The 14,695-nt window shown below is 47.5% G+C and overlaps 1 protein-coding gene across 8 annotated transcripts in view; it reads right to left on the bottom strand.

Annotated features, from left to right (window-relative positions):
- The window catches only part of ZMIZ1 (zinc finger MIZ-type containing 1), a 346,761-nt gene extending 337,959 nt beyond the window's left edge, over positions 1–8,802 (bottom strand). For 6 of the 8 annotated variants that reach the window (XM_082053538.1, XM_082053547.1, XM_082053544.1 and 3 more), the window contains exon 1: positions 8,165–8,282. The gene's annotated coding sequence lies outside the window, so the exon portion shown is untranslated. Of the gene's footprint in view, positions 1–8,164; positions 8,283–8,650 lie in introns of those variants that run through there. The other 2 variants (XM_082053542.1, XM_082053541.1) reach the window with 2 other exon arrangements.
- Between the last annotated feature and the right edge of the window lie 5,893 nt (positions 8,803–14,695).

The following is a 14,695-nucleotide window of genomic DNA, read 5'->3' as shown; positions in this document are numbered from 1 at the left end:
ATGCATTCAGTTGGAAAACTAGTAGGCTCCCATGTCTAATGGTATCAAACTCCAGCTGGACTGCAACCCAACACTTCTTCAAACAGTGATGTAAATTTTGGGAGAAAACTCATACTTAAGAGGAGGACAGGAAAAGACAGAAGTATAGTTTCCGAAACAAATTTCTTTAAGACCGATAACTGCTTTAAGTCTCCGCAGCTGAGACACATCAGAGTAGAGCTCTTAGAAGCAAGAAAGAAGGGACTTGTGAATGGGACAAAGCCGAGCACTACTTTGCAGGGAAAAAGCCTTGCAAATTCACCACACGTTGAGTTTACATTTTCAATCCCAGAATTACTACCCACATTTCCACACAGGTACCCACTACAACTGTCTTGATTTCCTGCAGAATAGAGAGTACCTATATCTCAGTGGCAAGGTGGCAGTTCATGGGTTTGTAAAGCACCCAAGGAACAGTGAACTGAACATGCAGATTGCCAGGATCCCAAGAGCATTTGCAGCACAACAGTTCACTGGCCTGGAGTCTTTTCAGAACAAGCACTCTAGCCTTAAAAAAAAAAAAAAAAAAAAAAAAAATTGTTTAATCAAATGTGAAGTGCATCAACCTGTGCTAAGTGGAGGAGGGAAGAAAAGCTTTCTTTGAGAAGGCTTGGGGGAAGCATTGGGTTTCTGTAAGGGAGGCCAACATAAGCTGTATACCAGCTGTAAACAAGTTAACTTCCATGATCCCACTGCCGGGAAAAGGGTTATAAGCATTAAACAAACACAGAATTTACAAGGACACCAAGAGATTGGGTAGACTGCCTGACAACCACATCATTCTTGTTCTCCCCTGCAAACCTGCGGGATAATAAACCCTTCTCTCTTTCGTATATAGATAAGTATATAAACAAACCGCTCTTGTGAGAATTCAATGTCAACAAAGTCTCTAAAAAGGCTTTTTAGAGCTTTCTCCTGCTTTTTTTTTTTTTGTTGTTTTCGGGGTGGGGAGGGGAGATAACCAAATGGGTCTTCTGCTGCCCTATGAGTATGTTATAGCTTTAAAATGAAAAAAAGTGACAGTGCTTGCTTTCAAACTACACTACCTGCAGGAACCTGTATTTTAAGCAGAAACAGTCTCCAAGAAAATTTTCCTGTTTATAAGGCTTTTTTGTCATTTACTGCAGCCAAAACCTTACAGATATGTGCAATGCTAAGGAACGACTATGGTTTATGTTAAAGCAATGATATGTCAGGTATTTCTTATTTTCAGAACATCTGTATGGGGGCATCCCACTTTCTGGCTGCATGAACAGAAACAGCACTCAAATTGGGGACTGGGGCAGCAGGATGGAATTTCTCTTGCTTTATGGAGAACATGACTGTAGGTGGGGATCCTGCAACTGAAGACACCAGCCTTTCCTCATTGTCACTCAGCTCTTTAGTGGCAGTTTGGCTTTTTCCCCATCACACTCTCACATCTCTAAAATAACCATGGGCAGATGGTAAACTTCAAGCTGGAGGATGCACATCTACCAGGTGAGTGTCGGACAACCACCCAAACCATACCCAAAAAAGCAGCACCGGGGAAAGGTCTGAGCTTCAGTGATACAGCAAAAGAAAGTTCTAAGAAACCTTAAAAGCTTAAGGCAATTTCTCTCTTTGGTGAGGCAGAAATCATCATCAGACTGGGGAAATCCCCCTTCTGAGTATCAGTGTGAGACCAGGCAACTTCCAGGGAAGTCCAATTTCCAACCCTCTGAGGCACCGGGTGCCCAGCAGTAAGTCAGCTTCAGCACAGCTCCCCCACCCCACGATGCCCTTATTCACACAGTAAACCTGGATTCGATCAGTTCATCTGGTTTTGGAATGGGTATTCAAAACCAAGAGAGGAAGAGAAACCTGCACTTCAGCATTTACTGATGGAGGCACAAGAGGTGTGTATTTCAGGGCAGCCTAAAAGGCTCTGCTGTTCTCAGAAGGAATCAGGAATACAGCCAAGAAAACAGGCAGATATTCATCAAGGGAACTGTTTTTGCTACTAAATGGCCAATTGAAGCCCCTACTATTCTGTCACATATCTACATCACTGCAGCCCCAATAAATAAACCCTTCTGATTAGTTATGAGACTATCTAAAAATCACCAAGAGACAGATAACATTCACTTTGCCAGCTGGTCAGTCATTGCAGCTCTGCAGTTTCAAAGGAATAATAAAAAAATAAATAAAAAATCCAAAGACAACACAAACTTGTTGTCAATGTATTTCTTCTTCTCTTACTCCTCAAGCACATATGTATTTGCCCAATCAGGGAAGATGGCAAGTGATCATTTTACAAGTACAAAGAGCTTCAATACCAGCGGGACAGAGTTTACCTACATTTGTGCACTACATCAACCAGTTAGTTTTTCTCTAGTTAATGCTGTCCTGGCCAGATTGACTTCTAAAATAAGTCACCAGGAGAGTTTACCAGTTACCAGACACAGAGTTTAGAACATCAGAACACAAAAGATTTGAAGATGACAACTCCCATGTTGGTTCTGCACAACACTATCAGATGCACAAAGTCTGTGGCTTTCATTCTCATGCTATCTTTGATGACACATACGTATGATCTATGGGTTAGAGTTGTTCCTATTGCTGAAGTCAGACCCACAGCAGTGTTGCTGTTGTCTGGCAAAAAAAAAAAAAAAAAGGCTTACAGCAACCAGAGTCTCTCGGTGCTCACAGCCAACACTACCACAAAACTGGGATACAGCTCTGTGGGGAAACGATAACAACACTACCCATGGATCAGGCAGCCAGAGGATCACCTGAGTAGGTTTCATAGGACTGGAGAAGGATAAGGACATTGGTTTTACAAATCAACTCTCCACCATCCACTGACATAAACACATCAAATCAAGAAAACAAACAAAACAAAAATCAAATAACAAACAATAAGCACTAGGAGAAATCCAAATCCAGAGTTTTATGACATTTCCACAGGTCTGCAGCATCGTGCATATTAATGGGTTTTGTGCAATTTCTTTTCCTCCCTCCCCCCTGCCCTGTGTTGAGCCAACAGCCTTCCTGCTTCACTTCGGGAATCAATTCAAAGCTGTTCTGTAGAGTCAAAACAAATGCTGGATTACCAACCAAAGGATACGCTTCCCACATTTGTCTTAATGGAATGTTAATGTGATAGCTTGCATGTGACTACCTCAATATTAATACACTAGACAAAATAGAAAACAGCTCAATTTATTGAATTATCTACAGAAAGGACAGAATTTTCTTTTCAAGCATAGATATATCTTTAGATCCTAAACCTTATTTTAAAAAAGCATCAACCATCACCCCTTCCCTATTGGAAGGGATTGTGTTTGGCTGTTCCAGGATTCAACACAGGAGCACAAATTACTTCTGTCCTTTCCTACAGGTCTAAAAAGTGTAAGCAACTGAAGGGAACTATAGATGGCCTGGATCAAAGAATCACCTACGTGTGCCTTCAGAAGGGCAGGTTCTTTTAAGAATGACTCATCCCCTGTGGAGTAACTTAATTTCTGTTGACACTTACAGGAGAAATTACATGGAAAGTGACTCTGTCTGCCTAATAACAACTTTCTTTTTCCTACTAGATACATAATACCCATACAAATTTGCCCTGCTACATGAAGGGAAAGGTAGCGGCAGCGTACATTGAAATCCCCAAACCTCACCTTTGCAGGCAATGTAAACTTCAGTGTATCTTAAACTTTTAGAACCAAAAATAACACCAAGTGTTAAGACCATCTCCCACTCTCATAATACACTACTGCCTCCAACAGACGAGCTGTGGAGATCCGTTACAACCCATTGCCTGGACATTTCTCTTGCAGCCTATGTCACCTTTAAAATATTCTAGCATTAACCAAGCTGAATGCTAATGATCATGTGAAACCCAACAGGAGTAAAGAAATTGAGAATTGCCACCTAAGTTTTTGCTTTCAGAAAAAGAAGTGGGGAAAAAAATAATTAATATGACAAAACAGCATTTCAATTACACAAACCTTTTGTTTTTAAGCCAAAGACATAATTTTAAAGCAGAAATTCTTTCTAATACCACTGACAGCCTCAACTTATCATCAGCAGGAAAGCTTGCATACACATAAATTCAGTGAAAGGGAAACACAGTATTTGAGCAGGAGGTCTATCAGAGTCCATCTGTGGTGGTCTGTATCGATGCACTGTTCACTGTGCTTTCCATAAAGCACACCTAAATGGATAAAGAGGGCTTGTGTTCCTCATCCCACAACAGTCAGTGGACAAGAACAAGCCTAAACCAACCCTCAAGTCTTCAGCAATATTCTTGCCGCTCTGCTGTAATACAGGATAGGATTTCACAAAAATTGGTCTAACTAGGAGTGAACAAATCAGCCAATTGCACAGTGGTCAAATTTGTTACCGCAGGCATTAACTGCAGCCCTACTTATTTATGAGAAACAGGCTTCCCAGGTAAAGTCATAACAACCCCAGTTCCCTCCCTCCGCAGCATCTGATCACCCACGTTGTCACCGCGGCACAGCAGGGACCCGCACAGCAGGGATCGCCAGCTCCTGGCCAGACACCACACACAGTTCTCAAAGCCATGTTTTCTTCTGTGCCACGGGAAAAAAGCTGGACCCTCTGTGTCCTGAAGCTTATCAACAACGCTATGGAAGGCAAAAGGAATTCCAACTTTGTTTCCTTTCTGGGATCTATTTTTCTTCCTTTTCAGGAAGGCTTTCTCAACCAGGCTTTCCAAGCTGCTAGTACAAACATCAAGTTGCTAAAAACCAGCCAACATTGTCTCCGACTATAGTATCAGTGATGTAACTGCCATCCATGAGGGTTTGTTGGGTTTTGTTGGGGGGGTTTTGTTGTTTTGGGGTTTTTTTTGGTTTTCCTTTTTTTGGTCAACACAAAACCTTTGGAGCCTATACAAGTGGAAGAGATTTGGGGTAAAGGGCACGCAACTCCCAAGAAAAGTTATGAATGGAAGTGTGCTGTAAAGCCACCTCTCCTTTCTACTCCTCGTAACCACCGCTGATTTGGACAAATCTTCCAGATGATGCAGAAACTGATCTATTATCTTCCGTGGGTTTCTTAAAATATTCTAAAACCAGCATTGTATGCCGCATTAAGATCGCAGTTTTATTTCATCTCAGACAGCACAAAACACTCTCTGTATATATACACAGCAACTCACTTCTTTCCTGAAACAAAGTTTTCATTGATCCTTTGCCACAGACTCAATTATTGTTTGTAATCATGATCAACGTTTATTTAAGGTACTGTGGACCGTAAACAATGTAAACAATAAAAGCATCTGTCCATGTTGACATGAGTGTCATTGGCAGATTAGATACCTATATCGACTGGTCCCGAGGGCATTCTTTTTAAATTCTGAAAACCCATAAATTACAATTTACAGAGTAATCTTTAAATCAGCCACCTTCTAAGGTAGTGTTATCTTGAGTAGATAAAAATCACAATCTGTCAATTAAATCCCAGGAAAAATTTCATTATTTTAAAATGTAATCCTGAAGACACTTTTTTTTAAAAAAAGCCTTTTTTTTTAAATGTAGGATATTATGAAAAAAAAAATCCAGGTCCTCCTCGCACTCACAGAGGACAATAGTCTTCTTGTAATTTGGCAATCAAGATATTTTAGGGAGATGTTTTAAAAGTAAAGATAAAAAGAAGAAAAGTCCTTGGCTGAGGGACATTAAGAGGGTTTCAAGTCATGTTTTCCATAGCCTCATTTTAAAAATAAGCAGCCTTTTCTTTCTCCTCCTCCAAACTCCAAGGAAAACAGTCACCAAATGCACTCAACTACCCTCAAAGTCACACGTGCTCCATTGCAGATCTTGTTTTCAATGTGTCTTTTGTTTGATGGCTGGTGTTTCAACATCGTCAACTTGAACAGAAAAAGGTCAGAGTGAGTCTTCTGGCATTCACAGACCTGCGCCAGGCCCAGCCAAAAGAAGATTGATGCCATAGTGCATTTCCCCCAGTCAAGAGAAGGAAGTGGAGGTTTGAACCCGAGACCAACTGTTTGTTATTCTCCCAAAGGCCATAAGCATTGTTTAGTTTTGCTATAGTCCTCTGAGAAACTTTTCTGCTGGTGCTGAGTTAGAGTTCTGCCACCACACCACTGCCCCAGTATCACAACCCAAACAGGCTCCCACCAACAGCGAGAGGTTTTAGCCCAGCGTTCATGCCAGCATGGGGCTCACTCCCTCCCTTCCCCACCCCCAGGTTTTGTTTCACCTCTGGGTTACCCCGGGCATCCTTATGCTTGCCACCCCAGCTCCCCTGCGTGGGGAGCAGAAGCCGCACCATTAACCTTCCAGCATGTAAGGCCCGGTATTGCAGCTGGGGAGAAGCTGTTGCTAAAGATTCCTTAAAAGCTTTGGCACTTCAAGGCAGTTGGAACTGCTCAACCAGAGCTGGGGGCCAAAGCTTCACCATAGCATTAATGGGCTTTTGCCCTTTTAAATTTTATAAGCCTGTCGCCTTTCTGAGGCACGCAGTTTTATTCAGAGCCCTAAATGGCCATTTCATATTTAAAAGAAAGCTTGCATAGGTAGCACCCTAAAACTACCCCAGGTCATTCATCTCCCCCGCTCTCCTACTGTCTCTTAGGAAACCTTTGATAGAGCATTTGTTCAGGCTGCCAAGTTAAATCCTCTTCTCCCATGTCAATGCATTGAAAAAAGCAGTCAGAACACCAGCTTCACTCAGGCCTGCTGAAGTAAACGGAGAAAACCAATTCCTCTGGCACTACAGAGCCATTAAGCCGTTTGCAGATTATTAACTGAAGCACAAAAATATATACCGTGCACAATCGGACGGCAATGCAGAGCTATTCCTTAAGTTAGCTTCAGTCTCAATAAACCGCCTATATGGCTGCAATTTGTAATCATTTGTGCAGCTGCCGTAACTGTTTAGCGGGACCCCGACAACCCCAGACAAAAGCCGTTTCGCCGCGATGCGGGGGTCACGCTTCCAGCGCCGGGCACATTTCACCTTTAATAAACATGGTAATGGGGGTTGCACTTGGAGGAGAAAACCCGAGACGCCTCCCCACTCCGGTGCCCCTAATCGCAGCCTCCAAGGTAGCACCGAAATTAAACTTCACACGTGCAAAACAAAGTTTACAGTCTAAAAACCCTATTATAGTAACAACTTCCTCCCCCTGCCTTAGGCTGCCTTACTCCTTCCCCGCTACCGAGCTAGCCCAGAGCGCTGTCCCGAGCGGCGCGGGGGGAATAAAAGCGTGGCTGGATGGCTCCTATTTTTATGTTTACATTCCTGAAGTGTCTTTTAACTGACCGCCATTCCCCCTCTCCCCGCGAGCAGCTCCACCAGCCACCCCTGCAAGCGCTTCCCCCGCGCCCCTCGCACAAAGGCGGGCGGGCGGCGAGCGGCGGCCGGGCCGGGCCCCCCCGGCCCTCTGCCCCCGCGCCCCCTCCCCTCCGCCCCGGCGGCTTCCTGGACAGATGCACCGGGGGGAGGGAGGGGAGAGAAAAAGGGGGGAGCTGCTCCTTCCTCCTGCCTTCCGAGAGGGGCCCCGGTCCCAACTGGCTCTCAAAACCCAGACACAAGGAATTTACACCCAGGCAAGCTTCCCGGAGCACAGGCGCAAGCTCCCCCACGCGTCTCCCAAGCCCAACACGCGCGGCCGGGCACGCACCCCCCAAGCCGCCGCGGCCCCGGCCCCACCGCGGGGCTCCTGCCCGCCCGCCCACCCCGACGGCGCTCGCCCCGGCCGGGGGCAGCCGCCGCCCCGGCCCCCGCAGCCACCTTTGTTTTTGCGGCGTCTCCGACGCCCGCCCGCTTCGCGTCGCGGCTGCTACAAGTTAGACCCGGGCCGGGTGTCCCCGCGGCTGGCCCGGACAGGGCATTTCCCGGGCAGAGCCGCCTCCCCGCCGCCGGGCTCGGCTCCGCGGCTTCCCCGCCCGCCCGCCCTCGCCTCGCTCCCTCGGTGGGGACAGCCTGCCCCTTTAAGAAGTCTCCGCACATTTTCTCCCCTCGCAGAATAAATATGTATTTCTTTTTCCCTGTACACCTATTTCCCCAGCGTGGCCGCTCCATTGTTTCTGCTCCGCCGAGACGCAACCCCTGCCCGGCCGCGAACGGGGAGGTGCGAGCAGGGAGCGCAAATAGACGCGAAACTTACCTACAGATTGCAAAGCAGCCTTGCAGCAGCAAAATAATAAGAAAGAAGGCAGGCAAAATCCTCTCTCCCCAACTGATTTGCAGCTCTACTCGGGTATTTTTAAATATCTAAATTTCTTTTTATTCCCCTCCTTTCTTCTCTCCCCCCGCTTTCTTTTTTCTTTCTCCCCAACCCCCCCCCTTTTTTTTTCCCTTGCCCACAGACAGTGAAAAGGAGCTCAATGTTAGTGGGTGAGTAAGTGAATCAACTAGCAGAGAGCACAGCAAGTTGAAGTGTCAAATTACATTGGCTATTCTATTACCAAAGGGCCATGCTTTGTGGCTGCTGGCAAAATCTGTCCCAGATTCCTATCTGAAAGGGAGCTGCCTCCTACAGGGATGTTCTTTCCTTCGCCCTCTCCCTGTCCCTCTCGCCCCCCTCTTCCCCCCGCAAATCACACAAAGTTAAAAATCTTAGATACGAGTTAAAATACAAATATTGTCTTACAGTATATTTTAAGGCGGGGATTCTCGTTTTAGTCTTCCTGAATACCAGGCACACTCGGAAACCCTTCCACTCTGGAAACTGAAAGCACGAGAACATCTATCCTCCCTTCTCGAATTTTTGTATTATTGAATAGGGGAAAACCGGCCTGGACTCAGTACACTCCGAAGCATGCGGTGCCTCCGTCTGTAGCGTCTTCACGGGAGAATTTTTACGAGGATGGGAGGAACTACCGGGCGGGCAGGGAGATTACACGGGAACGCGGAGATATCCCGCTGCTCCGCACCTTTCACTCTAGGTGCCGTGTCTGTGTGTGTGTGTCACCCCCACCGCACCACGCCGCGCTTTATTGCCACCACCGCCGCCCTCGGGGCCGCTGTTATTTTCAGATCCCGGAGCTCCAGCCACCCAGGTAGGAGCGGGGTCCTCCCGGGGGTCCCCGCCCGCCAGCAGGGATCTGCTGGGGAAGCCGTGCGGGCGGCAGTGCCCGGCGGGGCGGGCCGGGGAGGCGGCCCCGCCGAGGGCTAGGGGGGCCAGGCGGCAAAGGCCGGGCTCCCCCCGCCGCCCTGAGCGCGGCCCGCGGCGCTAACAATAGGGCGTGCTTGCCCCCCCCGCCAGGAAATGCAGCCCGATTTCCAGGGAGAAAATAACAAGAAACCGTCCTTGTCTGACGACCACCAATCTGCTAAAAAACAACTCCCTCGACTTCTCTTCCCCTTGATAAAACACTTCCAGGACAATCAATATTTTATGATGAGTTGTTAATAAGCCTAATATATTCATCCCTGCTCCAACGGGGCTTGTTAGATTATGCAATTAAGATAAGCAATTTAAACAGCACTGTGCTGCTCTTCGCTGGCCACATTCGTCTTGTTGGAGGAGGAGAAAGATCTGGACTTTAAAGGGATGTCGAATTACTCGGGGGGCGGAGGAATTTTTTTTTTTTTTTTTAATGCGTGCAGCCAGAATCGCACGTTAATGTCGCTCTCCACACCGGTAACCCCGCGGACCTCCCCCGGGAGCGCTCTCCCGCCGCTCCGACGGCTGCCGCTGATTTACGTCCCGATTTGCAGGGGGTGGCTCAGGTTCGGGCGCGGCGGCGAGCGGGGCAGCACCGCCCGCGCAACCCCGAGGGCAGCGGCCCCGGCGCGGCCCTCCGCCCCCCTAATTTACGCCTTCGCGGCTTCCCCAGAAAAAAAAAAAAAAAAAAAGGCAAAAAAAATAAAAAGCTCTTCCTGCCGCTCTTCCCTCTCCTGCCTACCGCCCCCCGATCGCCTCCGCGGAGCGGCGGGGGGGACCCTGCGGGCGCGCCGCCCAGTCGCATCCCCGCTGCCGCCCCGAGCGAGAAGGCAGCGCGGCGGCCCCGCTCCCCACCCCGGTACCGCTGCGGCTGCGGGGGAGCCCCGGGCGAGCAGCGTCCCCCCTCCCACCACCCGCCCCCGCGGAGGCGGCCGGCGCGCCCCGCCGCTCCGGCGCGGCTCCGGCTCCGCGTTTTGCGTGCGGCCGCGGTGTCAGCCGGGGAGCGCCGAATAACAAAGACAAGTTTGAGAGCAGCCGCCGCCGCACAGGCTGCAGTGACGTCAGGGAACAATGCTGTGCCAGCCGGCCCGCCCCGCGCCCGCCGCCCCTTAAAGGCGCAGGGCCGGCCCGCGGGGCGCGGCGAGGGGCCCCCGCGGCTGGGGGAGCGGGGGTGAGGCTGCCCGGCGTCCCCCTGACACAGCGCCTGCCCGGTCAGAGAGCGGCTCCGGTTGGAGCTCCATGTCGCGGCTCCCTCCCGCGCGGCCCGGCCCCGCCTGGCCTGCGCCGCCACGGAGCGCTCCCCTCAGCTGCCTGGAAGACGCGGGGGCCGCCCGAGCGGGAGCCCCCCCTCCGCCGGGCCGGGCGCTCCGTCGGCCGCGGCCCTGGGGAGCAGGGTGAGCTGCGGCCCTGGCTAAACGCCGGCTCGGCCTAAGGCCGGGTGTCCGGCGCGCAGGCCGCGCTGCCGGGTGTCACACACACGGCCCCTGCTGCACTCGGGAACGTGTTCTTCAAAGGGCTGGGCCCTCGGGGCCACGGCATTACCGAGCGGCACAGCCCCGGGGCAAGGGCTTTCGTAGCCAGCCCTTCAAGCGGGTTTGGCCAAGATGCCAGCCCCAGCTGTTCAGCAGTGACCCCCTCGCTTGCTCCTTTGCGCCGCGCTGCCCTCCGAGAGCCTCGCCGACCCCAAGCACGTTAACTTGCAGCCCACGGATCAGAACGGCGGGCGCCGTTCAGGCAGCACAGCCCAGGAGTCATTCCACTCCTGCACAGCGTTTGATATCCTTTATCAAAACAGGTGCTGAATAAACCAGCCTTCTAAGTAACCGACAGTGACACTGTAGCAATATAGTAATTTCCTGATAATCACAGAGATGTCATTGCATCATACCTTAATAGTAAATTAATTTGCCTTTTTTTTAAGACATCAGCTCAATAAGGTGCCAAAACTTCTCTTTCCAACACAGGGAAAGTCAAGCAGGTGATTTGATGTTCCATTGCTTCGAGCAGTCTTACAAAATTATAAGATTAGAAAATTAAACATATCTCTGTGCAGAAAAGCAATTACAAGAGCATAACCTGTCCACTACATTTAAGCATAACTTCCACTGATGTCGTCCAGGCAGTAAACAGATTGGTAATAACACATTTACTTTTTCAAGATTTTTGTAGATTTTCTGCAAAATGCTTTCCACATCGCCAAATAGTGCAGGATTTACCAACATCACCCTGCCATCTTTCAGAAACTAAACTGCTTGAGCAGTACACAGGTAGGAAAATAAAGATCTTGCAGGAAATAAGTTCAGTGATTTATCATTGAGCCCCCTGAGCCTACCTCTACTAAATCAGAGTTTGCCACACAGAGTTCAGAGGCACCAGAGGGGCTGGAGGCGATACCAGTCCACAGGGGATGCACAACTGCGACAGCCTTGGCCCCTTGCAGTGACAGCAAGCACTGACTGGTGCCACAGCCACATCGCAACTGCTACACCTGCCATGTAGCACCCTTCATGTTCTCAGTCACAGGAGAGATTCCCTATTTCCACCATGGGCTGCATTATTCACCAGCTAGGTTTTGGCCAAAGGTTGGTTGCAGCAAGCAGCTTATCTAGAATATTTCTCAGTTTGTTTGTACATTAAATTTAACTCCCTAAAGATGGGGAGGTCCTAAGTTTTCTCTGACCTGTGCTAATATGATTCATGAAATTAAAGAGGTGCCTCTAACCCACATTGATGTGCTTTCTTTCAGCCAGGGATTCAGCTAGTCCACAGGAAAGAATAAAGCACTTTTACAGCTGCTCCAGTGCTCTGCCGTTTGCACCATAAAGAATGGACTGGTACTTGGACTAAAAAACAGGGTTGGGAGTTTAAACGTATGGCCGAGATGGCTTAGGTTATTCAGTGTTGTCCCAAGAACATCCCTGCAAAGAAAGTGTTCAATTAGGCTGACCAGCCTATTTTTCCAACTCCATTGCAGTATCAAAGCAAAAGGAGTATTTGTAGCATGATCAAGGTTTAGGCCTTTTTTGTTTAAGAGCCCAGGCTGCTTTTTGCAAATAAGCGTTCTTGACAATTATGAGACTGAGAGTAATTGTAACTAGCCTTAAAACAGAAGTTGCTCAAACTTCAGAGCACGATCTCAGATTCTGACATAACAGCATTCTGCTGCTGCTGCAGCGAAGCCATCAGCAAGCAGGCAGACACAGTTATCCACATTATTCCATGCTCTGTGGTAGGCCTGTCCACAAGGGATTAGACCAAATCTGCTAACCTAATTTCTGTTATACAACCTAAGACAGATCTGAACTCTTTTCTCCAGAGGATTGTATGTTAAACCAGAATATCACCTCCCCGTAACCCTCTTCAGCTGCAGTTTCAATTAGGTTTTGCTGCTATCGTAATTCATACTGTACTGCAATGAAAATGGAATTGGTTGAGATGGCATGTAGACATTGCATCTAGACATACCCAGGTTATTTTTATACAAGTTTTATCAAGTAACTGCTATCAGTGCAGCTTTTTTTCAGCATAGGGTTTAGTGCAGGCCAAAGGGAGACCAAAGGGAGTAAGCGCTTAGATCGCACATCCACACTGAGCTATTGGTGCTACAGCCATTAGTAACTTAGCTGCCTAGTTTAAGAGCTAGCTCAAGTAAGCTCAACATGGACTGCAGGTGTACAACATGCACAAGAGGCTACCTACGATCAGTGCTTATTGCATGATAAGGTCTGACATCAGCACTACTTTGCTTGTAGCTATTTGCAGTAGTCATGTCGCCATCGTGTGCAAGGCACCACCACACCTGACATTGCCCAGATACACACCTTTTGAAGTCTTCTGAGCCCTCACAGAACTGTTCATTCATCGACACAGATCTCTAATCTGCTTTTCTGTCATAACCTATGGGTTTATCTCATGCAAATGCTTGCTCAGATCAATAGTTACATTGAAGTTTAGCTAATATTGCCACAGAATGAGGGAGAACAAGTGTTTTTCCAACTTAGCAACAGCATGGGATGCCAGGAGTAATTCTACTGGATGCAGTTAAATTTCACCAGTGTGAAAGTGAGATTAAGTGAGGCTACAGTCAGACTGTACACATTTCACTACGCACAGTGAAAAACTGGTATAGTTTATTGAGGACTATGTCCATTTGTGTATTTTCCTTGATAGTATGGGAAAGAAAGCAGGGTTTATTTGGATTCTTAAATTAGAGATGAAATTGCTATGCAAAGACATTAAGGAGATTTGCAGTGATGCAAGCAGAGTCCTAGAGGAAAGAGTAAACAATTTTACTGAGAAAAACAAATTGAAAACAATTATGAGACATTAAGACAGAAGTGGCTGGAGGTTTGGGCTTTTTCTTTTTTTTCCTTTCCCTTTTCCTTTTGAGGCCTGAAAACATTTGCCTATTGTCTTAAATTTGATCCCTCTTTGATCCTCCTCAGCCTATACTACTTAAGTCACATAGACATTTGTGACTAAAATCAAGGACCAGATTCCTCCAAAGGAGCTTCAGTGCCACAGGGAAGGAAAGAAAGGAGCATCGTCAAGACATTTTTTAGTCACTGATGAAACACATCTTGTCTTTTATGGGAATTTACACTCAAACTTCCTTTTACAGTCATTCTTTCTGAACCAAGCTGCTATTTACGCCAGTCTTCTGAAAATTGTTCCATGTACTCAGAAGCCTAAACCTCTTCTAGGAGCTCTTCAGGGTGCCATGGCAAGGCAACGTGTACACTTAACAACTCCCTAGTCTTGCAAACACGAGACCCAAGTAACTATGACTCCTGAGTAGCCACTGAGCAACTTTGCACCCATGGCTCAGTTTGACATGGGCTATACTCTGGGAAGGGTCAGAGCTGTAGTTTACAGCATTGCACTCGGCGTTCACGTGCACACCATGCAGGATTAAGCAAGGTGATTTGATTATTAATGATTTGGCAAGAGAATAAAGCCTTCAAAAATATGATCTAGAAAGACAGCACTGAAATCCAGGATGTATGCCTTCAGGAGTCAAGGATACGGCTTAAAAACAAAAACAAAGAAGAACTGAAAGGATAGGAAGAGAAGTCATGCCGTGTGCTCAATAACATACTGAAAAGGAACTTAACATATGTGAACTGAGGAAACGCAGCATTGTAAACATGCTATTTATATAGTGCCAAAAGTGTACTTTTATGGGGATATAAACATTAGTCACCCCAGTGCATACAATCTTTCCTTCTAAAGCAGATAAAGACACATCCCTGTCAAAGCCAAGCCAAAGTCCAAATTCAAGAGCTGAGCACATCTCAACTTTGAGAAATCTCAAAATTTGGTCTGGGGTGAAGTCACTTGGCTCCTGCAAACCTTGCCCATAAAGCAAATAATTTCAGAACATTGCAACTGAGATTTGTAAATAAGGACTTTAGTCACTTCTGTTGTTATTAAACCCTTTTTTTTTTTTTTTTTTTGTAGCAACACCCTACAGTTCCAGGAGGAAAAAGTGAAAAAGAACACAACCTTATCCAAGTTTAAACTCAGGGG

The sequence above is a fragment of the Streptopelia decaocto genome (genome assembly GCF_964273445.1).
Source record: "Streptopelia decaocto genome assembly, chromosome: 5".
NCBI classification, from domain to species: domain Eukaryota; kingdom Metazoa; phylum Chordata; class Aves; order Columbiformes; family Columbidae; genus Streptopelia; species Streptopelia decaocto.
This window is presented reverse-complemented; position numbering and strand designations above follow the sequence as displayed.